This window comes from Zea mays, chromosome 5 (genome assembly GCF_902167145.1).
Source record: "Zea mays cultivar B73 chromosome 5, Zm-B73-REFERENCE-NAM-5.0, whole genome shotgun sequence".
NCBI classification, from domain to species: Eukaryota; Viridiplantae; Streptophyta; class Magnoliopsida; order Poales; family Poaceae; genus Zea; species Zea mays.
In genome coordinates this window covers 98,379,865-98,407,674 of record NC_050100.1, presented here as the reverse complement: position 1 = coordinate 98,407,674, position 27,810 = coordinate 98,379,865, and positions in this window count along the sequence as shown.

The window sequence follows — 27,810 nt, the reverse complement described above, 5'->3', positions numbered from 1 at the left end:
CGTGGAAATCAATTCTCCATTCTGTGGGAACTTCACCTTAATTCTGCCCAGTCAAGGTTCTACTCAGTCATGTGCTTTCTCTATGACGGAGTTACCTCTGAAGAAAATCCAAGTGGTTTGTGAGTATGCAGATGTCTTTCCTGATGAATTGCCAGGAATGCCACCCGACCGAGATATTGAATTTGCCATCGAGTTGCAACCAGGAACGACACCAATTTCCAAGAGGCCCTACCGAATGCCAGCCGCTGAGTTGGCAGAATTGAAGAAGCAATTGCAGGAGTTGCTGGATAAGGGATTTATTCGCCCAAGTACTTCGCCTTGGGGATGTCCAGCACTGTTTGTGAAGAAGAAGGATGAAAGCTTGAGGCTGTGTATAGATTACCGCCATCTTAATGCGGTAACTATCAAGAACAAGTATCCTTTGCCTCGTATTGATATCCTTTTTGACCAGTTGGTCGGGGCCAAGGTGTTTTCCAAAATAGAACTTCGCTCCGGCTGCCATCAGATCAAGATACGAGCAAGCGATATTCCGAAGACGACATTCTCAACCAGATATGGGTTATATGAATTCTTGGTGATGTCTTTCGGGCTGACTAATGCACCAGCATATTTCATGTATCTGATGAATTATGTTTTCATGCCTGAATTGGACAAATTCGTAGTGGTGTTCATCGATGATATCTTGGTGTACTCTAAGAACGAAGAAGAACATGTCGGGCATTTGCATGTAGTGCTTCAACGTCTGCGAGAGCACCACCTTTATGCCAAGTTGTCAAAGTGTGATTTCGGGCTAAAGGAAATCAAATTCTTGGGTCACACTATCTCTCAGGCAGGAATAGCTGTTGATCCTGACAAGGTGCAAGAGGTGATGAACTGGAAGCCACCAATGACTGTCCGTCAGATTCGGAGTTTTCTGGGATTAGCTGGTTATTACCGAAGATTTATTCTAGATTTCTCTCGAATTGCGAAGCCTATAACTGAGCTGCTGAAGAAAAAAGCCAAGTTTGTTTGGAGTCAGAAGTGCGAAGATGCCTTCCATGCATTGAGGCAACATCTGACCACAGCACCAGTATTAGCGCAACCCGACAACAGCAAGCCTTTTGATGTGTATTGTGATGCCTCTAGCACTGGACTAGGTTGTGTCTTAATGCAAGACAACCGAGTCATTGCTTGTGCCTCAAGAGCACTCAAGCCTCATGAGCAAAATTATCCCACTCATGACCTCGAGTTGGCAGCAGTGGTTCATGCATTAAAAATGTGGAGGCACTATTTAATGGGAACCCACTGCAATATCTTCACTGATCACAAGAGCCTTAAGTACATCTTTACTCAGGCTGATCTCAACATGAGGCAGAGAAGATGGCTAGAGCTGATCAAGGATTATGACCTGGAGGTACAATATCACTCAGGAAAAGCCAATGTTGTAGCAGATGCCTTGAGTCGGAAGTTGCAGTGCAATTGTATTCTGATGGATTCTCGCATCAACACCTTGTGTGATGAGTTGAGCAAGATGCAAATAGAAGTGATTCCTTCTGGTGCTTTGTCTCACATTTCTGTCGAGCCAGCTTTGCAAGACCAGATCATCATAGCCCAGCTCAGTGACAAGGGAGTGCAGATTATCAAGGAGAATCTCCATCAGAAGGTTGAGAAGTATAAGTGTTTCCGCCAAGATGAAAAGGGTCTATTATGGTTCAAAATCAGATGGGTGATTCCTAAAAACAAGGACCTCAAGAGGAAAATCTTGGAAGAGGCTCATCTCTCCAAATTCTCTATGCATCCGGGAAGCACCTAATTGTACCATGATCTGAAGCCTTTGTATTGGTGGACCATAATGAAGAGGGAGATAGCCCAGTATGTATCGGAATGTGACACCTGTCAGAGGATAAAGGCAAGCCACTTGAAATCAGCTGAAGCTTTGCAACCCCTATCTATACCTTCGTGGAAATGGGATAACATCAGCATGGATTTCATCGTGGGTCTGCCTAACACCTCTCGTCATCATGATTCGATTTGGGTTATTGTGGACCGACTGACGAAAGTGGCACACTTTCTCCCTGTGCACACCACTGATAAGGCTCAAAAGTATGCAGAGTTGTACATTGACCGGATCGTGTGTTTGCACGGATTACCTCGGACCATTGTTTCTGACCGAGGAGCCCAATTTGTTGCCAGATTTTGGGAACAATTGCAGGAGTCTTTTGGAACCAAGCTAATCAGAAGTTCAGCTTACCACCCACAGACTGATGGTCAGACGGAAAAGGTAAACCAAATTCTGGAGGATATGCTGAGAGCTTGTGCAATCGATTGTGGCAAGAACTGGGATAAGCACCTCTCCTTGGCAGAGTTTGCTTATAACAACAGTTATCAATCCAGCATAAGGATGGCACCTTTCGAAGCTCTCTATGGAAGAAGGTGCCGGACACCACTCAATTGGTCTCCGCCTGGAGAAAGAGAAGTTTTCGGACCTGACTTAGTGACTGAAGTCGAAAGGAAGGTCAAACTAATCAGGAAAAATCTAGAAGCTGCTCAGGCCAGGCAGAAGAGTTACCATGATAAAAGAAGGAAACCTCTCCAGTTCAAGGTGGGAGATTTCGTGTATCTCAATGTATCACCCACCAAGGGAGTGCAGAGGTTTGGAATCAAAGGCAAGCTTGCCCCTCGTTACATTGGACCTTATGAGATCATAGAAGCCTGTGGACCCGTGGCGTATAAGCTGAAGTTACCTTAAAAAATGTCTACCATTCACAGTGTGTTCCATGTATCTCAGCTGAAGAAGTGTGTTCGATTGCCGACCGAGATCATAACAGAGCTAGAATTGGAGATAGAGTCAGATCTATCGTACCAAGAGTACCCTTCCAAGATTCTGGATTGCAGAGAAAGATCAACTCGGGCTAAATCGATCAAAATGTATAAGGTCTAGTGGAGTAATCACTCAGAGGAAGAAGCTACTTGGGAGACTGAGGAATTCTTGAGATACAACTTTCCCGATTGCCTACCTAAGGAAACTGGTACGTAATCACACCCAACCCCTCCTCCTGCCCTTCGAATCTAAAATTCAGAAATATGATCTTAAATCAGAATGAAGTAATCATGGAACAAAATTTAAAAAAGGACTTCCTTCTGAAGTTGCAAAGAGAATGACATTCGAAGAGCAGTTTGCCCTAATAATAACAATAAGCACCCACTTCCTATAAGTCTCACCCTTCGCTTCACCCCGGGAGGACTCTGACCCGAATCTCGGGATGAGATTCCTTTAAGGGGGGAAGGCTGTGACACCCCAGTGTCACCTAGGGTTTCTCTCAAGTGCTAACCCAAGAACCATCATCTTATGTGAACCAAAATTGAGCATGAACATCAAATTGACTTAAGAATAAAGGATCCACTAAGCTTATACTTAAAAGTATCATGTTCAAAACAAATGGGTTTTTCAAAAAGGCAAAATGTGCAACCCCAATAAAAAACCCTAATTGAGCCCTATAAACAAAATTCAAGAGAAAGGGCAAGAGAGTATGAAGAATATAGAATCATGGCTTGGACCAATTATAAACATTAAAGTATACTAAATAAGAAACAACAAAGATTATGGAAGCTTGACCAAAACAATTTAAATAAAACTCTAAACAAGCCTCTCAAGTGGGATTTCATTAGGGAATTCTGAAATTCAGAATTCTGAATTTTAGAGCTTGAGCCAAAGATCAAGCGTGTTCACCTTGATCCCTAACTCAAATCCTAATGGCCCCATTGACAAAAACATGCATAACTAACCTCTCTGTGTTGTGCCAGAAGATGGCATCGGGACACGTGCCTTGGACACGTCAAACCAGAGATCTTCTCCCTGTGTGCGACAGTGAGACAAACCAGATTTCTCCCCTCTCTATCTCTTAATCTAGTAAGCCAAACCTGCTAGCCTCCACTCACAAACGACAAAGGAACCTGAGAGGAAGAGATCTCTCAACGGGATCATGGCCATAATATCAAAGATTTGGGGCCAATCTGCGCTTGAACTCGACCTCTCTCTGCGCTGCCTCGTGCTCGACGCTGTGCCAGACGCCAGAGCGCGCACTAGCGTTCGCCGCGCACGCCCCGAGCGCTTGTCAGAGCCCTGCCCTCGACCGTGCTCACCCGCGCCTATAAAGCCTCCCCGGGCGCGCCTCACTTCGCCCCGCGCTCACCATCACCGGCCAGACACCCCTCCTTAGCTCCGGCGAGCTCCTTTCCGCCCGCCATTGCTGCCAGAGCTTCGGCCACCGTGGCCAGCCCACTCCGGTCACCCCCAAGTCGCGCCAGCGCTTCGGTTAGCTCCGCCATTGGCCCGTGAAGCTTTCCAAGCCATTGGACCTGGCAGAACTTTACTGGAAGGCGAAGATCGACCTCACCATACTTCGGCCGCCCGCCTGCGCGCGTAGACTGGGCACTCCGGTGAGCCATTCTTCAATTCCTCGCGCACACCCCTTCCTTGATCCCTGGTGAAGCTCTCTGACCCGTTTGATTGGTCAATTGTGCCCTGGATAGGCCGGACTCATCGCCGCCGCCGAGCTCCCCCGCCTACGCACGCGGACCGGCCAACTCCGACCATCCCCGACGGCGACCCGCACATCGCCGTGACCCTCAGAACCTCCCCTACACCCTCGGCCACCTCATCGAAGCAATCTCGCCGTCGGTAAGCCCCTCCGCCCTTTCTTCCGCCGCGGGTACTGTTTAATTTAGGGGAAGGACCTCGGGTTAGGATTAGAAGAATCCAGGGGGTTTTCTGAGATGTCAGTGACTCAATTGAATAGTAGCCGAGGGACTAGTCTGTAAGGAAAACTTAAAACACCCGCCAGGGACCCCATTGCAAAGTAGTTTTCCATTTAATCATTTCTGTTTAATCTTTTTAATGAACAGAGAACTTAGAAAATTCATAACATGATGAATACTTAACCAAAAGTTGTCAAACCAATTTTGCTAAATTCTAAATATTATGAACTATCAATTAAAAATATTGAACCCTATGCTTTATGTTCTAATTTTTAGAGTTTAAAATTAAATACAAAAACTGACCAAACCTTGATTAATTAAGGAAAATTAGTTATGCTTCTGTGCTGAACCTAAGAAAATTTGTAGATGTTCAAACCCCATTTAAACATTGTTTAAAAATAGTGAGAACCCCAGTATTGAAAAATTTAGTATAGATATCCATTAAAAGCCATTTCTGCCCAAACCTTAGGAAAATCAGAAAGGCCTTAGAAATTGATGACCAGTGGATGAAATTATTTTTCCTAGTTTGCTTAAGTAACAAAGAACCTAGGAAAAATAAAGGAACCTCTAGTCCAGATCATATTCAAAGTGAAATGTTTTAATTAGCATTATTCCAACTAGAAATCAATTATTAGAATTACAAAACCAGACCCAAAATTGATAATAAAAATCCAGTGGACTTGTAACCACCAAAACCCCACTGCAAAAATAATAAACACCCCAGCCCATCATTTTAAGTGAGGTAAATAAAGAGAACATGATAATGAGCCATAGTTCAACTAAATCATGAGTAACCCACAATAATGCAATAATGGGCAAATAAATTTTTGCTAGGTCAATAATGAGATAGGCCACCAGAGAAAAATACAAACCCATTGGAAAGATGCAAAATAATACCTATTGCCAATATTTTATAAGAAAGGCCATTTAATCCAATTAATGCATACCACCCCTTCCCTTAAGCAAAAAGATGCCAAACTTCAGAATGAATGCTCTTGCGCAAAGAAGAAGCTAGGAAAAATCAGAAATCTGTTGTTTGATATTTTTCAAATATAGTGGTAGTAGAAAGCACCCCTTTGGCTAGAAACTTTAAAAAATCCTAGTAAAAAAACTAATAAGTATTAATGGCTAGAAATTTGTACCAAGTCATGTTATAGCATCTAAATTCCAGCAAAAATAAGTCCTAGATAATTACCTACTGTTAAATGATAGTTGTAGTTCAAATCACCCCTTCTGCCCTACAATTTGGTAATTTTGTCCAGAGAAAACTATGCACTTTTTGAACCCCAAATTTTGCGACATAGAATTATACACCAGTAATAAGCCACTGTAATTTTTACAGAATTTTTGGAAATTTATTAAGGTGACTTGTAGTTCAAACCCACTCCAAAAACTTAAAGAGAATAAAGAATGAGAAACGAGAAATAAACCTCACTCCAATAAGTCCAACTTGAGTTCTTGACAATTCTCACTAAAGACCTTAAAAAGAATTCAGTGGAACCCCAAAAATAAACCTACCACTTAACTTAGCTAAGTTTGATCCAATTTACCAAGTATACCACCAAAAGTCTCGTATAAGCAAGACTTAGCTCTATCTAACTCGAGTAGATCATACACCATCAAAAGTTTAAATTACTAAAGCACATATCATATCATGCATATATCTTACTGGGCAACCCGACAACAGCAAGCCTTTTGATGTGTATTGTGATGCCTCTAGCACTGGACTAGGTTGTGTCTTAATGCAAGACAACCGAGTCATTGCTTGTGCCTCAAGAGCACTCAAGCCTCATGAGCAAAATTATCCCACTCATGACCTCGAGTTGGCAGCAGTGGTTCATGCATTAAAAATGTGGAGGCACTATTTAATGGGAACCCACTGAAATATCTTCACTGATCATAAGAGTCTTAAGTACATCTTTACTCAGGCTGATCTCAACATGAGGCAGAGAAGATGGCTAGAGCTGATCAAGGATTATGACCTGGAGGTACACTATCACCCAGGAAAAGCCAATGTTGTAGCAGATGCCTTGAGTCGGAAGTTGCAGTGCAATTGTATTCTGATGGATTCTCGCATCAACACCTTGTGTGATGAGTTGAGCAAGATGCAAATAGAAGTGATTCCTTCTAGTGCTTTGTCTCACATTTCTGTCGAGCCAGCTTTGCAAGACCAGATCATCATAGCCCAGCTCAGTGACAAGGGAGTGCAGATTATCAAGGAGAATCTCCATCAGAAGGTTGGGAAGTATAAGTGTTTCCGCCAAGATGAAAAGGGTGTATTATGGTTCAAAAGCAGATTGGTGATTCCTAAAAACAAGGACCTCAAGAGGAAAATCTTGGAAGAGGCTCATCTCTCCAAATTCTCTATGCATCCGGGAAGCACCAAAATGTACCATGATCTGAAGCCTTTGTATTGGTGGACCAGAATGTAGAGGGAGATAGCCCAGTATGTATCGGAATGTGACACCTGTCAGAGGATAAAGGCAAGCCACTTGAAATCAGCTGAAGCTTTGCAACCCCTATCTATACTTTCGTGGAAATGGGATGACATCAGCATGGATTTCATCGTGGGTCTGCCCAACACCTCTCGTCATCATGATTCGATTTGGGTTATTGTAGACCGACTGACGAAAGTGGCACATTTTCTCCCTGTGCACACCACTGATAAGGCTCAAAAGTATGCAGAGTTGTACATTGTCCGGATCGTGTGTTTGCACGGATTACCTCTGACCATTGTTTCTAACCGAGGAGCCCAATTTGTTGCCAGATTTTGTGAACAATTGCAGGAGTCTTTGGGAACCAAGCTAATCAGAAGTTCAGCTTAACACCCACAGACTGATGGTCAGACGGAAAGGGTAAATCAAATTCTGGAGGATATGCTGAGAGCTTGTGCAATCGATTGTGGCAAGAACTGGGATAAGCACCTCTCCTTGGCAGAGTTTGCTTATAACAACAGTTATCAATCCAGCCTAAGGATGGCACCTTTTGAAGCTCTCTATGGAAGAAGGTGCCGGACACCACTCAATTGGTCTCAGCCTGGAGAAAGAGAAGTTTTCGGACCTAACTTAGTGACTGAAGTCGAAAGGAAGGTCAAACTAATCAGGAAAAATCTAGAAGCTGCTCAGGCCAGGCAGAAGAGTTACCATGATAAAAGAAGGAAACCTCTCCAGTTCAAGGTGGGAGATTTCGTGTATCTCAAGGTATCACCCACCAAGGCAGTGCAGAGGTTTGGAATCAAAGGCAAGCTAGCCCCTCGTTACATTGGACCTTATGAGATCATAGAAGCATGTGGACCCGTGGCATATAAGCTGAAGTTACCTTCAAAAATGTCTACCATTCACAGTGTGTTCCATGTATCTCAGCTGAAGAAGTGTGTTCGATTGCCGACTGAGATCATAGCAGAGCCAGAATTGGAGATAGAGCCAGATCTATCGTACCAAGAGTACCCTTCCAAGATTCTGGATTGCAGAGAAAGATCAACTCGGGCTAAATCGATCAAAATGTATAAGGTCCAGTGGAGTAATCACTCAGAGGAAGAAGCTACTTGGGAGACTGAGGAATTCTTGAGATCCAACTTTCCCGATTGCCTACCTAAGGAAACTGGTACGTAATCACACCCAACCCCTCCTCCTACCCTTCGAATCTAAAATTCAGAAATATGATCTTAAATCAGAATGAAGTAATCATGGAACAAAATTTAAAAAGGACTTCCTTCTGAAGTTGCAAAGAGAATCGCATTCGAAGAGCAGTTTGCCCTAATAATAACAATAAGCACCCACTTCCTATAAGTCTCACCCTTCGCTTCACCCCGGGAGGACTGTGACCCGAATCTCGGGACGAGATTCCTTTAAGGGGGGAAGGCGGTGACACACCAGTGTCACCTAGGGTTTCTCTCAAGTGCTAACCCAAGAACCATCATCTTATGTGAACCAAAATTGAGCATGAACATCAAATTGACTTAAGAATAAAGGATCCACTAAGCTTATACTTAAAAGTATCATGTTCAAAACAAATGGGTTTTTCAAAAAGGCAAAATGTGCAACCCCAATAAAAAACCCTAATTGAGCCCTATAAACAAAATTCAAGAGAAAGGGCAAGAGAGTATGAAGAATATAGAATCATGGCTTGGGCCAATTATAAACATTAAAGTATACTAAATAAAAAACAATAAAGATTATGGAAGCTTGGCCAAAACAATTTAAATAAAACTCTAAACAAGCCTCTCAAGTGGGATTTCATTAGGGAATTCTGAAATTCATAATTCTGAATTTCAGACCTTGAGACAAAGATCAAGCGTGTTCACCTTGATCCCTAACTCAAATCCTAATGGCCCCATTGACAAAAACGTGCATAACTAACCTCTTTGTCTTGTGCCAGAATATGGCATCGGGACGCGTGCCTTGGACACGTCAAACTAGAGATCTTCTCCCTGTGTGCGGCAGTGAGACAAACCAGATTTCTCCCCTCTCTATCTCTTAATCTAGTCAGCCAAACCTGCTAGCCTCCACACACAAACGACAAAGGAACCTGAGAGGAAGAGATCTCTCAACGGGATCATGGCCATAATCTCAAAGATTTGGGACCAATCCGCGCTTGAACTCGACCTCTCTCTGCGCTGCCTCGTGCTCGACGCTGTGCCAGACATTAGAGCGCGCACTGGCGTTCGCCGCGCACGCCTCGAGCGCTTGTCAGAGCCCCGCCCTCGGCTGTGCTCGCCCATGCCTATAAAGCCTCCTCGGGCGTGCCTCACTTTGCCCCGCGCTCACCATCGCCGGCCAGACACCCCTCCTTAGCTCCGGCGAGCTCCTTTCCGCCCGCCATTGCCACCAGAGCTTCGGCCACCGTGGCCATTCCACTCTAGTCACCCCCAAGTCGCGCCAGCGCTTTGGTTAGCTCCGCCATTGGCCCGTGAAGCTTTCCAAGCCCTCGGACCTGGCAGAACTTCACCGGAAGGCGAAGATCGACCTCACCGGACTTCGGCCGCCCGCCTGCGCGCGTAGACTAGGCACTCTGGTGAGCCATTCTTCAATGCACACCCCTTACTTGATCCCTGGTGAAGCTCTCTGACCCATTTGATTGGTCAATTGTGCCCTAGATAGGCCGAACTCCTCGACGCCGACGAGCTCCCCCGCCTAAGTTCAACTTGAGTTCTTGACAATTCTCACTAAAGACCTTAAAAAGAATTCAGTGGAACCCCAAAAATAAACCTACCACTTAACTTAGCTAAGTTTGATCCAATTTACCAAGTTTACCACCAAAAGTCTCGTATAAGCAAGACTTAGCTGTATCTAACTCGAGTAGATCATACACCATCAAAAGTTTAAATTACTAAAGCACATATCATATCATGCATATATATTACGCATTGCATTCATTAGATTGTAATCTTGCCGACGGAGAGTACGTGCTCATCCCCGAGCAAGGAACTGTCCAAGAGGAGGACCAGGAGCAAGCTCCCGAGGCTGCTATCGAGGATCTCCCCGCAGCCCCAGCTATTGAAGGCAAGCCCCAGTTTATATGCATAACCGTATTATTATATGCTACTTTACTACACTTAATGCTTGTAGGATTGTAATGTGCACTTAAGTGTAGGAGTTGCTTGAAACCTCTAGTTGCATGAACTTAGGATTCCTTTTTGAGATGAATACTAGTATGCTAGGTCGAGTAGCTGCTTGCTAATCAGGATCTTGGTAGAAGTCGAGTGATTTTTCTAGCACTCGCGCGAGGTCAGGAATTGATTGTATTCGTCTTGATAACGGGATCTATGTTAGTCTATGGACTTGGATCCAGGGAGGATGCCTTGTCCATGAGACGGGAAAAAGGAATTAAGGATTAATGTGTGGATACCTGAGTCAAGCTTTTGAACGTACTAAGCACAAGTCGGGAAATATGGTAACCGGTAAACCTAGTACCTGAGTGAAGCCGGGCGCGGACTTTATCCCTCATGCGACCTGAGACTGGGTCTCCCATGCTAGCTATGGTGGGTACAAGTGCGGTCACTGCACGGCAGCAGCTGGGGTCAGTGGAGTATTGTATGCCAAGGCGGTGAGGCCTGGACACGAACGAGGAATCGATGGGGACTGTTGGCATGTGTGGGGATGGAGTACCCTGACATGTCGTGTGTTTAGGTTTACCTTGCAAGGATAAAAACTTGATTCGAATCGTCTGCTTCTCGCAGCTAATGAGACTGCTTGACCCCTTGTACTACATCGAGTAAGAAGTGAAATGAGGTTACATGAGACAATTTGTTGATTGAACTAAATGCTTGTCACCATGTATGCTTAGAAGGAGCAAACCTAGCTAAGATAATGATGCTAGAATTTGAAAAGCTAAAAATTGATTTTAGAAAAAGCTAGTGCTTTTGGCAAACAAAACCCCTTAGCCAAACAACTGCATAGTCTAGAGGTAGAGGAGTAGATTCCTCACACCGGGTAAGTCTAGCTGAGTATTAGTATACTCAGCCTTGCTTGTGGCACAATTTTTGCAGGTACGATTCATGATATGGTTGATGGTGTGACTTGGCCTACCACCCTGCCACCGGGCTGGACGGTCGAGTGGGATGTTGCTCCGGCAGGAGAGGAGCACGAGGAGTAGTGGGCTAGGCCTTGCCCATTTCCTCAATACCGACGACATCGATTATCCGCTGCATTTTATTTCATGAACTCTTATTTGCTACTCGAAAAACTCCGATCTATGTAATAATTCAGTACTTAATTTGAGGTTTCCTGTTTTATTGTATTTCTTCTGTGACTCACCTTCGAGTGAGATTGTGGAATTTGATCCTGGTTAAGTGGCTCTATCAGACTAGATATGAGGGACTGACGGGTTATTCTGATTTAAGTGTGTTGCGGCCCCTGAGGCGTGACTTAGGCACTTAAGCTGGAATAATTCGGGTGGTTCTGCCACAAGCACTGCCTCTGAACCATAGACCATGAAGAAATGAGTGTTTCCATGTAGAGCTCAACTGGGTTGAGTTCTTAGGCTCCAAACCACATAAGGTAATTCTCTGATCCACTTCCCTGCGAACTTTTCATTCTTATCGAAGACTTTCTTCCTGAGTGCTTCTAGTATCATTCCATTAGCCCTTTCCACCTAACCGTTGGCTCTTGGGTGTGCTACAGACGCATATTTGATCTGAATGCTCTGTTGTTCGCAGAAATCAAAGAATTCAGAGCTAGTAAAATTGGATCCTAGGTCAGTTATGATGCTATTCGGTATCCCAAACCTGAATATTATATCTTGTATGAATTCCACTGCCTTGGCTGAAGTTAGAGAAGCAATGGGTTTGTATTCTATCCATTTGGTGCATTTGTCAATGGCGACTAACACGTGAGTGTATCCTCCTTGAGCTTTCTTGAAAGGTCCAATCATGTCCAGTCCCCAGCACGCAAATGGCCATGTTATGGGTATGGTCTGCAGTTGCTGTGCTGGTAAATGTTGCTGCTTTGATAAGAATTGGCAAGCTTCACACCTCTGGACTAACTCGGCTGCGTCACTCTTTGTTGTCGGCCAGTAGAAACCAGACCTGAAGACCTTCCCAACCAGAGTCCTAGATGCTGGGTGTATCCCGCACTATCCGGCGTGGATCTCATCTAGCAGTTGCTTCCCAGTAACCGAGGGAATGCACTTCATGAGGACTCCTGTTGCTCCCCTTCTGTACAGTGCGCCCCCAATGAGGGTGTAGTGGGTTGACTGCCTTGCAATGCGTTCTGCTGTGACTTTATCATTCGGTTCCTCTTCATTCTTTATATATCTGATGATGGGCTCCCTCCAGTCATTAGAGTCTGACTCTGGCTGGCTCAAAACATTGCACTCTTCTGCTTGATCTGGGGAAATGCTCGGGCGTGGCACCTCTTGGACGAAAACTCCGGGTGGGACCTGAGTTCGACTGGATCCTAGTTTCGACAAAGCGGCAGCTACCGCGTTAGATCTCTTTCCACATGATGAAATTTCAGCCCTTCAAATTTGTCTTCCAGTTTTCAGACGGCTGTGCAGTACTTTCCCATAGAGTCATTCGAGCAATCCCATTTTTTATTTATCTGACTTATGACCACCAGTGAATCTCCATATACCATCAACCTCTTAATGCCCAGTGATATGGCAATGTTCAATCCGTGGATCAAAGCTTCATATTCTGCTGCATTATTGGAAGCTAAAAATAACAACTAAAGAGCATATTTGAGTTGTTCACCTCCCGGGGCAATGAAGAGGGTCCCTGCGCCTGCTCCCTGCAGCTTCAGCGAACCATCGAAGTACATCCGCTGGTACTTGTTGCTCGATCCACTCTGATACGAAGTCAACTAGTGCTTGAGTCTTTATTGCAGTACGAGGCCGAAACTCAATGTCGTGAGCTCCCAACTCGCAGACCCACTTGGCTATTCTTCCAATGGCTTCTTTGTTGTGGAGAATATCCCCTATTGGAAACCCGGTGACTACTATGACTTTGTGGTCGTCGAAGTAGTGACGGAGCTTGCGTGCAGTTAGAAGTACTGCGTACAATAGTTTTTGAACTTGAGGATACTTCTTCTTAGGTGGTCCCAGAACTTCGCTGATGAAGTAGATGGGATGCTGTACTGGATATGCGTGTCCTTGCTCTACCCGCTCGACTACCAACGCGGTGCTCACCACGTGAGTCGTGCAAGACATGTACAACAACAGATCTTCTGCCGACTGGTTTGGCGTGGCTTGGCGTGGCGGCTTTAGCACTAGTGGCGTGGTCAGGAACTTCTTCAGTGCATCAAGGGCTTCCTGAGCTTATGAGGTCCACTGGAACTTGTCCACCTTCTTGAGCAATTTGTAGAATGGTAGGCCTTTTTCTCCTAACCTTGATATGAACCTGCTTAAAGCTGCCATGCATCCAGTAAGCCTTTGCACTTTCTTCTATGACTGTGGTGCTTCCATCCTCATGATAGCCTCAATCTTTTCTAGGTTAGCTTCAATTCCTCGGTGGCTGACAATGAATCCGAGCAATTTCCCTGCTGGCACTCCAAAGACACATTTTTCTGGATTGAGCTTCCACCGGTATCGTCTCAGACTGTTGAAGACCAGCTGTAAATCTTCAATGAAGTTTTTTGAGTTTTTCATCTTAATTACTACATCATCAACATCAGCTTCTACCCGCTTGCCCTAGTGATCGGCTAAGCATGTTTGAATGGCTCTCTAGTAAGTCGCTCCAGCGTTCTTGAGGCCGAACGACATGGAGGTATAGCAGAAAGCTCCAAACGGGTTAATGAATGTTGTTTTTTTCCTCGTCTTCTTTTGCCAAGCTGATCTGATGGTATCTCGAGTAGCAATCCAAGAATGACATCATAGAGCATCCGGCAGTTGAATCTACCACCTGATCTATCCTAGGAAGTCCGAAGGGATCCTTTGGACAGTGTTTGTTGAGATCTGTATAGTCGACGCACATGCGCCAATCCACTTTATTCTTTTTGAGTACAAGAACAGGATTTGCTAACCACTCAGGATGCAACACTTCTCTAATGAACCCTGCTGCAACTAAGCGAGCTAGCTCGGCACGGATAGCTTCTCTCTTGTCGGGCGTGAAACGACGCAACTTTTGTCGGATCGGCCTCGCCTGGGGATAGACCTTCAGTATGTGCTTGCCCGGTTCTCTCGAGACTCCCGGCATATCTGCAGGTTGCCACGCGAATACCTCTCGGTTATCTTGCAGAAACTGGACGAGTGCGCCTTCCTATTTGTCATCCAAGCTGGAGCTGATGATGGTGGTCTTGCGTTCATCAGCGAACCCGAGGTTGATTCTTTTTGTTTCCTCTGTCGGCCGCATAGAGGTCACAACTTGAGCTTCATTTGCAGGTACCGCGAGGTCCTCCTCAGGCTTTGAGTTCGCCTGCGTGGAAGAAGTCGTCGATGATTTGGTGGTGAGGGCCGCCTGAATGGCCACTCGGAAGCATTCTGCGGCACCTTGGAAGTCAGCGCGCACGGTGATGACTCCTTGTGGTCCTGGCATCTTCAATATCATGTTTGTATAGTGCGGAATGGCCATGAATTTCACCAATCCCGGCCTACCAATGATGGCGTTGTATCCGCAGTCGAAGCTTGCTACCTCGAACCTTAAGAACTCGGTTCTATAATTTTCCGGAGTTCCGAAGGTAACCGACATGTAGATATGTCCGAGTGGATATTCTCCTTCAGTCAGCACAATGCCGAAGAAAGGAGTGTCTGACTCATAGAGCTCTTTGAGTGCAACTCCCAAGCCTAGGAGTGTCCGGGGGAAGGTGACGTTGATGCTGCTTCCCCCATCCACTAACACCTTCTTTACCCTGCTCTCTCGGATCACCGGATCGATGAGGAGCGGGTATTTGCCTGGATGATCGAAGTTGAGCCACTGATCCACCTGAGCGAAGGTGATCGGGTGTTCGGACCATCGATATGGGGCGGGAGGACTAGTGGCCACCACCAATATCTGACGGTCATTGAGCTTCTGTTGCCTCTTACTTTCTTGCGACCCTTGTCCGCCGAAGATAACGTTGGCTTCTCCGTCGACACGCGGGAATGCTCTGCCTCCCCCTCCTTCCTGCTGTTGGGGTTGTCGAGGCTCTCCGGGTCCTCCTCGTGGTGGGGGAGGTGGTAGAGGTTGGAAGGGTCGGGCGTTCCCGATGGAGTGCTTGAAGTTTCTGCAGTTTCGGAGGGTGTGGCGCATGTCCTTGTGGTACGGACATTAGGCGTCGATGATGTCGTCCAATGTTCATTCGTCTCCGCGGGGTGCCCCTCGGGCACGAGAGACGGGTGGTCCGGCGCCGTGGACTTCTTCACGAGGCCTCTTTTCCCAACACTTGTCGGGTTGTTGGTTCGCGTCACGTCGTGGGGCCGACGGTGTAGGCTTCGTTCCTCCGATGAGGTCCTGAGCTCGTTCGTCGGTGGTGATGTAGAGGTCCGCTTCCCTGAACAGCTACTCGGAGGTAGTCGGAGCCTTTTGCAGTATGGCTCGGACGAAGGCCGAGTCATTAGATCCCCGGTAGAAGTCCTCGATCACTGCTGCTTCCGCAACCTCGGGGATACGATTTCTCATGGTCTGAAACCTTTTGAGGTATGACCGGAGAGTCTCATCCCCTCGGCGCCTGATGGATTTGAGGTCCCATGGCTATGCTGGCTTGTCGGAGAGGATTGCAAATTCGCGATAAAACGCCAACTGAAGTCACTCCAATCGTCGATACAGTGTCAGGGCAGGTGTCGTAGCCATTGCAGCGCATCTTGCTCAAGGACGATGGGCAAATACGCAGTCATCACATCTTCAGTCGCCCCAGCGACCCGGGCAGCGGTGGTATAGACAGCCAACCAGCCTCCCGGGTCCTGCTTAGGCTCGTACTTGTCAATGTTGGAGACCTTGAAGTTAGGGGCCACTGAATGGCCTTGAGACGCGGAGTGAGCACCGATACTCCACACGTGTCCTCCAGTCGACGATTGTGGTGTCGCCGTGTCGGTCCCGGGGAGGGGAGTTGTCGATGTGCTGCCTCGACCATCCCTGGGTCGTGCCGCCAGTTGAAGCTATTGCCGATTCAACACGGGTGGCCTGACTTCGTGCAGGGATGGCATGATCCCGATCATACTCTTCTCGGCGCTAAATCTCGTTCTCATGTCGTCGTTCGCGCGAAGCATTGATGGAGCTCTGCGCATCCCATCAACTATTGATGGCGTGTTGTACATCGCTCGGAGGATGAGCGAGAGGCAGAAGATGGTTAGCTACCTGAGTGAGCAGCCACCGATAGCCCTCGGCGTCTGGAGTCCAAGGGAGGCCATCGGCTATCCGAGCCAACACTCCACCAACCTCACTCGGTGTGTTCATGGCTCGGGCGAAGTCGGGGTTCAGGTTTCGTCCAAAGAGAGGATTCTCTCGATGTTGTCTCGCCTCCTGCTTAGCTTGCTCTTGAGCTTGCCGACGATCACGTCGGCGGGAATTCCTCCTCTCCCTGAAGACTCGTTCATCTAGAGTTTCTCCTACCTCCGAGGTCTCATCTCGTGACACAGGCTATGCCTGGTCTCATTCTCTAGCTTCATGATGTCGCTGGGCATTACAGCGTCGGTTCCTTCGTCGACGAGCTTCCCACCGAGGTGGTTCTTCCCCAGGTACAATTGGTTCATCGTCAGAGATGGGGGATGACTCCACTCTTCCTCCAATGAAGAGGACGTCAGGGTAAAATGGAGTGGTCGTGATGACAAGCTTCTTTCTATTCTCCTTTGAGGGCGGAGGTACCAGAAGGGCAGCTTGACGGGTCTTTGTTTCTTTCTTCCTTGTAATCCGTGTCCATTCTTCTGTGGATGAGGTGGACAACGGGGTTCTCCGGGTGAATGAATTCTCTGCTCCTGGCTTGCAGGAGGTAGTTTTCGTCCGGAGCGCTGGAGGTTGTGCTATCTCCTGCTTCGTTCCGGCTTTCCCGGGGATTTTCAAGGAAGGCTTTTTCTCCGGCAGATTCGCTAGACGATGTAGAGTCCCTTCTTCGTCTGCCACAAACGAGATGGTTCCGAAGCAGAACACGGATCCAGGGTGGAGAGCAATCTTGTGCTAAAGAGTGATGGCCATTGAGCTAACTTAGATCAGTGACACACCCCCTATCTGGCGCGCCAGCTATCGGTGTTTTGGGTCTGACCGTGCACCTGGGGTTGCCCCTCGAGGTGCCTTTTGGAGTAGGACGGTGTTACCGACTGTAGCTCGATGGTTTGTGCTAAATGCACGAGAGACAGTGGACAATTTTATACAGGTTTGGGCCACTTGGATAGGCGTAACACCCTACTTCCTGGTGTGGATCTTTTATGTGGTGGGTTACAGGGGAGTTCTGTAGTATGAGGGATACTAGAGAGCTGAGTAGACAACTAATGAGTGAGTTGTTTTTGATAGGGTGCCCCTAGGCCTTATATACTCGACCGTGGGGCGGTACATGCAGATATGATAACAACGTGCACCTAAGTAATAGTGAACCGGCTGAGCTTATCCTCCTATAATCCTGTCGACTTATAATCATTCAGATCCGACGTCTGCAGGCGCTACGCGGGAGAATCGGATCACTGCTTGGAAAACGTTTGAATCCATCGGGCCGCCTGGACTCGAGTTGATTCAATCTTGCGTCGATCCACTCTTCCCGTGATTCCTCCCCTGGTCCATGAAGGGATGGTCTTGCGAAATAATGGGCTCGAGGCCTTTCGTGAGGCCTTCTTGCCTTCTAGTGGACCCGGGGGATATCTGTCCCCCACACTATGAAGCTAGTTATTGGGTTTTCTGGTCAAACAGTTCCCACACCATTTCAAACTTCACTCAAGGTTTCCGATTATCATATTAAGCCTACCCAAAAAGTTTTATGATTTTTGGAATTACTAAACTATTTCTAAAATTCTAAAAGACTTTATTCAAGCACTTTTAAATGTTACATAATTCAGAGCTTGAAATAAAAATCTTGCAATTATTTTTATTAAATACTACTTGATTTTTAGGAATTTAATAAAATTGGTCTCATAATTTTATCATTTTCCTGCTATTTTTTGATGGATTTCCTAAGCTATCAGGGTAAAGAAAAATAATGAACAAGGTTGGGTCGAATCTGGCCCGAACCGGCTCACAGACAGCGGAAACGCGTTCGCGTCCACGCAAGCACGTGTGGTTTTGTGCAAAGGTCCCTAGCCATTCATATATCTAACACAGGGTCCGCGACACTATTTACTTGTATCATTGACAATTTCACATAGGTTCTCCTACTTCTATTTCTTCACGGTTCCATGTCCCTGACGACGGCGCGCTCGCTCGTCGACTATCTCTCACCAGAACTTGCTATAAACGTCGACGACTAGCGAATCGAGGCACCTTCTCACCATCCCCGAGCCAAGGTGACCCTATTCCATGTATCAATTGAACTAATAGGGCTTGGGATACCCTCTATCCGCGACTATGGCAGACACCAAGGATTGGCGAAGCCGTTCCCATCGACATAGTGTGGAAGCATTCAATCACAAAGCATGGCAAGCCTCAATAGTTCATGGGGCTACTGTAACAATGGAAGAAAGGACCGAAAGAAGATGGAATTAGCCGGCCATGCTAAGGAGAGCCACAGCGACGCTTAAGGACGATGAGGCAGTGTTCTCATCAAAATACTATGGTAGAGTTCAATCGATTGGGTTTACAAGCAACAGGAGACCCTAAGGACACTAGAACACAGACCAGAGAAGTATGAACCAACCTTGAATTCTCTAGCCACGGTGAGGTGTCTCACGGTGGTGTTCCGGCTGATTCCAGGGAAATTTGGAGTTCTCAGGCTATGTTCGATAAAATGAAGTGAGTAGCGGTGTGTTGGGTCCGTAACAAGATGCCGGAGTAGAGAGAGTCATCAATTTATAGGGATCGACCACTGATGCAACGAATTTGGGCAAGGTTGAGCTCATGGCATTAAGGGGATGAGTCACCGGAGCTCGTTCACCGTGGCGCACGATTGGGTAATGGCCTAGGGCAGTAACTGGCTACCCTCCACGACCTATCGTGACGTGGTAGCACACTCTAGTACGTGGCATGACTGCGAGGAACGGCGAACTCCGGTGATGGCATCTCGGCCGATCGCGTGGCATGTGGCACGGTGAATAGTCCAATGATAAGGCTCGAGCTCCCCTCCACGTCGAGATCTTTTACCTCCCTGCGTTGTCCGTGCTATCGTAGCCTAAATCTCCTAGGCGAGCCCAAATCGTGGCGTGGAGATCACCGGCGACAAGGTTCATAGAACCTGGGATCTTCTTCAGTCCACTGTTCACCACTGAATTGCTTCATCACTTTGCCTGACAGACCAAGTTTAGAAGCCTTTTTCTCAAAGATTCAAACGACACTAGGCCTAACTACTTGAAAAAATTTTGTTCACCAATGTAAGGGATTCAACTTTGTCATATGGATCCTGGTCATTCGCTCAATGGATCAAGCACAAAATGGCTCCAAAGTTAGACCCATACCACTGTCGGTCTAGGTTAAGAACTTCCCCTCAACTGACAGCCTCACTTCCAGGGCACCTTTCTCAAAATTCCATATGGTTTCGGGGCCAGATCACTTAATCAAATTTGTACTACTATGGTAGCTCTACAACTTTTCCATAATAACTTATAGCAAACCCTTCATGGATCAAGAGATACAGTGGTCCAAAGTTGGCTCATTCCCACGTTTTTTCAAATTTCATGGTTAGGGTGACTCATACACTTTTGCAAATTACTCCAAGTTTCAACACAAAACATGGAAATCCCCAAACATGAAAGTTTCTTATCTTTTGTTACTCTATCACATTGATGTATAGACTTTTGACTAAAAGTGCATAGAACTTGAAATCACACCATAGGACACTATTTAGGGTTTTAGGGTTCCAAATTAGGGTTTTGAGTGTTCTAGGGTACAAGTGGCACTTGAGCTCTCTAAGTTTAACCTTTTTTGAACATTTCTACTAACTTGTTGAGATCATCCTTTAGTGCTCATCTCACAAGTCCACATGCTTCTAATCCTTGGCGAGAGACACTCCCACCAGGGTCAAGGCTTCTTTGAGCAAGTCAGATCGTCACACATGTTTGTTTTGAAATTTTAGCCTAGTGGATGCATCTTAGGTGTATCATGCATAATGTAATGCCAATGCATATGATATCATGCCAAAGTTTTAGTTCTCGTATCACCAGGGGTGTTACAGGGGTGAGCTTACTAATGGTGGGGGCTCAGCAAGTGGGAGAAGTTATGCTAGGTTAACAAGGTAGGCTATGGTTAAGAAGTAAGCATTTTAGTTGGTCAATATTTTATTAATAACACCTAACTTACTAATTGTAAGTGTATCCCCAAAATCCCACTTAATCATTAGCACATGATTATATCTCAAAAGCACTTAAGTGAAACCTTTAAGCAAACCACTTATAAATCATCGGATCACAATTTATTCTCATCTGCATAGGTGGTACAACTTTACCCACATGCCATGTATCCCATCTAGCCTGGGTTGTACGGACCCTTAAACAATGCAGAGGTGAATGGCTAGCGATCCACTATGAGGCTTTCACAAAATACACTTAGTACAAAACAACCTGCTAAGGTTTCCAAGTTGGTGTGGAGGACCTCTAGACGAGGCAGCTTAGCCAAGACTAGGTCCCCATGTTAACGTGAGCTGCCACCATCAACCGCTCCCTCTCTTGCCCATATTAGTATACTCATCCTTGCTTGTGGCATAATTTTTACAGGTACCTTCGAGGAGGATATGGTTTCTGGGTTGACTTGGTCGTCCAACTTGTCGTCCACCTTGCCACTGGGTCGAGCGGCGGGGGTAGTACTTCAAGTCGAGACCATCAGCCACCCCACTGAATGTAATACCCAAGTTATAAAGCTTATAAACGAGTTGATCTCCTTATATGTTTTGCCCTCTACTCATTGGTACACGTGAGTAACCATATTTAAAATTAAATAATTAACATGTGACATATAAATAACCTATGCATCATGTTGGAGTTTATTTGTGTGTGCATTTAATAATAATCATAATCATATTTATAGAAATACATTAAGGTCCAAACTTGGATTTAAGACCTAGTTTGCAATCTAGAATTTATAAAAGGAGAAGGAAAATATTATATAAAATGGAGAAAATAAATATATAAATAAATATATTCTGTTCCTACTGGTATTTGAATTTGTGTATTTAATCTAAGTAAGAATTTCACCACAAAATTTGAATTTAAATTCAAAACCTAAACATAAAAAGAAAAAGGAAAACATAAAATGTAAAATATAAAAAAAAGAAACATACCACGCCTGGGCCGCCATCCCGCAATTCGGCCCACCTGGTCTTTTCCCTCCGCGCAGCTAACCCAGGTGCTGCCTGGCGCCGACAATCATGGCCCACTGGTCAGCTCCTTGTGCCATCGCCTAACTAACGTGTGGCCCCACCTTGTCAGCCGAATCTCTCACATCACAACCGACCGCAACAACCTTCTTCGAGCTCTCTGGGGATCCGAGTTGGTGACCGGCCGATTCGGCCCCTTATCCTCGCCCATAAAGTCGAGTGCCTTCCTTTTTCCCTCTCGCCATCAGCCGACTTATAATACCCTAAAAACCAAACCATGTTTAAAATCCTAATATGGTGTGTCCTACTGATGATCGGAGACCGTAGATGCATAGATATCGTCGAGACGATTTCGATCGACTACAAGTTTGCCTTGTTTGGAGTCTGAATGAGTTTTTTCAAGTGTCGGTCGATCTGAGCCATTGGATATTAGGATTAGGGGAGTTTTTTCTATTTATACCTCCCTAACCCTAGCAGCCACGTCCTCCCACCCTAGCAGCCATCCCCTTTTGTGCCTTGCCCCAAGAGAAGAGAGGAAGAACAAGGGAGAGAAGAGAGGGAAGATTAGGGCACGCAGTCGCCTGTCGTCGTCATCGTTCCTCTTCAAGAATTGATTGGATTTCCTTTCCTCTCTCCATTGTCCCCACTTGATGGATGTTTTACCTTGTTTTGGATGAGTTTTAGGCCCTGCAATTAGCCCTTTATGTTGGATTAGATGGGGGATTAGATTTTTGATCTCGAAATTAGTCTCTGCAGAATGACAGATTCGATAGTTTTTGTTCATGCCAGTTTTCCGTGGTCTTAGAGGCCTCAAAAAAAATAAAAAGTCTATTTATGAGTTGTAGATAATTTATATATCTTTCCGTGGCCGCAAAGAACACCTCAATCGGACATCAGGTTAGAGAGTAATTGCAGTTTGATTATAACAGAATTCCAGTCTCATAATTCTGTGTAGAATCTGTTCTCATGAGATTTAGACAATTCTATCAACAAAATTGAACTTTTGGTTAGTAAGAGAAGTTGTAGATAATTTCATAAGCTTTCCATATTGATAAAGAGTGTATTCATATGAATTTTGAAACTCCAGTTATGTTTGTTTTACTGTGGCTGTTCCTGTTTGCCTGGCAAAAACCGAGCAGGTCTGTTCACTGGTGGGTTTCATATAGTAAATTGTCGAATTGGCTCCTCCAACTATGGAGACTTTTGTAGAGGGATAAATGTTCTTACTTCCAGCAAAATTTCATAATTTTTGGTTGAGTAGTTTGGGAGATATTGAATTTAACTATGCTGCTGTCTAAAACAGATTCAGTCAGTTATCTTGTCGGATGTTTTAGAACTTATAGATGGCAAAATTTAATTATCCATTGAATACCGAAGTTGTAGAATATTTTGTGTAGATACTCCTAGAGTATTTGTTTGATATCACCACTGTTATAATTTTAAAGATACAAAATTAACAAACAGCGCTGCTGCTGTTTGACATGTGGTTCAGGGTGGGAGTCTTTTCACCGGGTCTTGGTTTCAAGCGTAGGAACGATTTGTTGATTGTTGGCAAATGTTTATGAAATATTTGTACTAAGTTTTATGCCCCGCAACAGGTGGTTATGCTCTGGATCATGCTTAGTACATTTTCTTCTTCGATGAAGGCAAGTGAATGTAGCGGTGGTTGCTACCGTTTTGACTTGTTGTTTCATCGCCTACACTCTAATATTCAGAATCATCAAATTCTTTCGTAATTGAACTCTATGGTGATGCTTTACTTGATTGTATTATATTGATGATTAATCATATATTGATGATGATGATGATTCGAGTATGACCCACGAGATTAATTCACACTCCTGAAGGTGAATGAAATATTATTTGAGGTTTGTATTGTATCTGAAGGTAAACGAAATATTGTTTGAGGTTTGTATTGTATTTGAAGGAAGTGAAGTATATTGATAAATGCAGCATGCCATATACATTGCATGATTCACTTGCATCTGAAGTTTTGTCGTGACCTATGGTCCGACCGTACCGGTACAACTTAGCATCGTACGTTGCCCGAGGAGGGGTGCGATGCGGCTTCATACCCTTAGAGGTATGAAGGCAGAGGACATATGCATTGCATTCATATGCATTCATTGAAGTGATATTTGCAGATGGTGTGGTTTTATACTCTAAGAGGGAAGTGTTAAACAACCTATTGTGGTCGTTCGAGGAAATGAGATGGCATTGGTTATTTTGGGACTATTGAGTTCTATATCTACAAGTATTTCTGATCTCAATTGTGATCCCTTTTAAAATGTTGATTAATTCAATTCTTTTGGTTTAAATATCTCGTCAAAATAATTTACTTGCTGAGATGTTTCATCTCACTCTTGCATTACTCAATGCAGGTACTTGATTCATGTTGGGAATGAGGGAAGTAGTAGCACGTCCACCTTCACTCTCATAATAACGCTGCCCAGGCACAACCATGAGTTAATTAGAAACTTCTTGTCAAGGATGTTTGTTTTTAACTAGTCGTGCACACTAGTTAATTCAGTTTATGTCGTTATGGTTATCTTCCCATTGCTAGCAGATTATTAATGCCTAGTATGTTTTCTTATCATGATATCTGTTTATACTCTGTTGCTTCCACGTTTATGCAAATTTCCAAAGGAGATGCTGTCGAAATTTTATATATGAATGTTAGTTGTGTAGTTTAGTAGCATTTCAGAGTGTTTGTGGATCCTGGGGTGTTACAGTTGGTATCAGAGCATAGGCTTTAGATTCTTGGCAATTTGAAGATAAATTTGACACACTTGCACATATAGGAAGGGTGTGGGTTCAAATATCTTTGATATATGTTAATGTCTTTGAAGTGCAGATGAAATAATTTCACCCTCCCTAATCCTTTACGGTGATGTCGTAAGTTGTTTATGACTTAATGCCTGATATAATTCATTTCTAAATTTTGATATTGTTTATTAATACGATTGATATCGCTGTTCTTTTGTGAGATTGAAGTCGTTATTATGCTTATGATATACATGTATGCCTATGTTGTTTTCAACATGTTTTTCATGGTTGAGTTTTATTACAATAATATTGTTATATATGTTTGATTGAGGATGTTTCCAAGAGGAGTGTGAATTGCATGTTTTGGGTTACAAGGTAACCATCGATTTGGATTTAAGTTGTTGGGCGGTTGGTGGATAGCTCCAACTATCTTTGCAAGGAATGATTGTTTATGCCGAGAAACCAGTTCTGAAAGAAATAAATATTGGTACTTTTATATGGATTTTGGGGGGAAAGTCTTTACATAGCTAGCCAGAGTGGATTACATGTCTCCCTTCTATCTTGTCTTTTAGTAGCCACAAAGCTTAGATGTGGTTTAAAGTGGTTGCATGTTAGTCATGCTAATTGTAGAATAAATCTTTTATTTTCTTGATCCATTGATTATATATTAATACGTTGAGGATCTGATGGTTATCTCCCTGATGCATGCTTGTGGAGCCATTTTTGGACCACTTATCTATTGGTTTGAATGAAGTCATTGCCTAGCCTAGAGTTGGTTGGGTGTGGTTAGTCACCTATTTCTAAATGATGTGGTTCTTACATCAGATTGAGATGTTTGTCATGTGTGTGAAGGATTACAGGGTTATTATTGACCCTGTATGTCTGGTACTTTGAGTGCATCGTATGATGGAATGAAATGTAAGTTTCTGAACTACAGTAGATGAAGACTTATATTATGTGTAGGTTAACCATACTAGTTTAGATATTTTTTTAGTTGAGTTTTTGGATGAAGTATAGTGACATTAGTTAAGCAAAGTATTGTGTTGTTGCTGTGTTGTTAGTGCTCTTTGTGGAGTTTTTGGCATTTGTTCGATGAACTGTGCCGCACAGAATGTTATTGGCTTCTTGTTGGCTTTATTGCTCCATTAGTTCTGTAGACTTTCTCCCTTTTGTGGGGTGTAAAGAACGTTAGATTACATGATTATCTTTTTCATGACGTCAAGAACAAGGTCTAGGAAGATTAGGAGTTTTGTTTCAATGGAACTACTTGTTTCGTGGTGCTTTGATGTGAGGTGTTTGATCTTCTTATACATTCATCTGGTGTGGATGTTTGACAATTGAATTAAAATGAATTGTTGAAGTTGGTAAGGGTTGTTCTTAGTGCATATTACCTCTTCATAAAAAGAGTGTTGTTTTAAGACATTGATCTTGATGTATAGCTGCATCCAAATTCAATGATGGCAAATTCTAGTGTTGATTGCACCTATGACAATGCCTTGGGAATTCGTTTTATATTGTTTTATGATTGTTGTCAAGGTGTGTCATTTTCTTTGGTAAATTAGTCCGACTTAGAGGTTATTTCAAGAAAAACTCTTTTCATGATCTCGTCAAGGCTACTAGTCTACTATATGAGTCTATTTAGGGTGTTTGACCGAGTTTTACCGTTGGTGAATGTCTTGATTTGTAGAAGTGGCTGAATTCGAGGACGAATTCTTTTTAAGGGGGGTAGAATATAATACCCTAAAAACCAAACCATGTTTAAAATCCTAATATGGTGTGTCCTACTGATGATCGGAGACCGTAGATGCATAGATATCGTCGAGACGATTTCGATCGACTACTAGTTTGCCTTGTTTGGAGTCTGAATGAGTTTTTTCAAGTGCCGGTCGATCTGAGCCATTGGATATTAGGATTAGGGGAGTTTTTTCTATTTATACCTCCCTAACCCTAGCAGCCACGTCCTCCCACCCTAGCAGCCATCCCCTTTTGTGCCTTGCCCCAAGAGGAGAGGAAGAACAAGGGAGAGAAGAGAGGGAAGATTAGGGCACGCAGTCGCCTATCGTCGTCATCGTTCCTCTTCAAGAATTGATTGGATTTCCTTTCCTCTCTCCATTGTCCCCACTTGATGGATGTTTTACCTTGTTTTGGATGAGTTTTAGGCCCTGCAATTAGCCCTTTATGTTGGATTAGATGGGGGATTAGATTTTTGATCTCGAAATTAGTCTCTCCAGAATGACAGATTCGATAGTTTTTGTTCATGCCAGTTTTCCATGGTCTTAGAGGCCTCAAAAAATAATAAGTCTATTTATGAGTTGTAGATAATTTATATATCTTTCCGTGGCCGCAAAGAACACCTCAATCGGACATCAGGTTAGAGAGTAATTGCAGTTTGATTATAACAGTTTTCCAGTCTCATAATTCTGTGTAGAATCTGTTCTCATGAGATTTAGACAATTCTATCAACAGAATTGAACTTTTGGTTAGTAAGAGAAGTTGTAGATAATTTCATAAGCTTCCAGATTGATAAAGAGTGTATTCATATGAATTTTGAAACTCCAGTTATGTTTGTTTTACTGTGGCTGTTCCTGTTTGCCTGGCAAAAACCGAGCAGGTCTGTTCACTGGTGGGTTTCATATAGTAAATTGTCGAATTGGCTCCTCCAACTATGGAGACTTTTGTAGACGGATAAATGTTCTTACTTCCAGCAAAATTTCATAATTTTTTGTTGAGTAGTTTGGGAGATATTGAATTTAACTATGCTGCTGTCTAAAATAGATTCAGTCAGTTATCTTGTCGGATGTTTTAGAACTTATAGATGGCAAAATTTAATTATCCATTGAATACCGAAGTTGTAGAATATTTTGTGTAGATACTCCTAGAGTATTTGTTTGATATCACCACTGTTATAATTTTATAGATACAAAATTAACAAACAGCGCTGCTGCTGTTTGACATGTGGTTCAGGGTGGGAGTCTTTTCACCGGGTCTTGGTTTCAAGCGTAGGAACGATTTGTTGATTGTTGGCAAATGTTTATGAAATATTTGTACTAAGTTTTATGCCCCGCAACAGGTGGTTATGCTCCGGATCATGCTTAGTACATTTTCTTCTTCGATGAAGGCAAGTGAATGTAGCGGTGGTTGCTACCGTTTTGACTTGTTGTTTCATCGCCTACACTCTAATATTCAGAATCATCAAATTCTTTCGTAATTGAACTCTATGGTGATGCTTTACTTGATTGTATTATATTGATGATTAATCATATATTGATGATGATGATGATTCGAGTATGACCCACGAGATTAATTCACACTCCTGAAGGTGAATGAAGTATTATTTGAGGTTTGTATTGTATCTGAAGGTAAACGAAATATTGTTTGAGGTTTGTATTGTATTTGAAGGAAGTGAAGTATATTGATAAATGCAGCATGCCATATACATTGCATGATTCACTTGCATCTGAAGTTTTGTCGTGACCTATGGTCCGACCGTACCGGTACAACTTAGCATCGTACG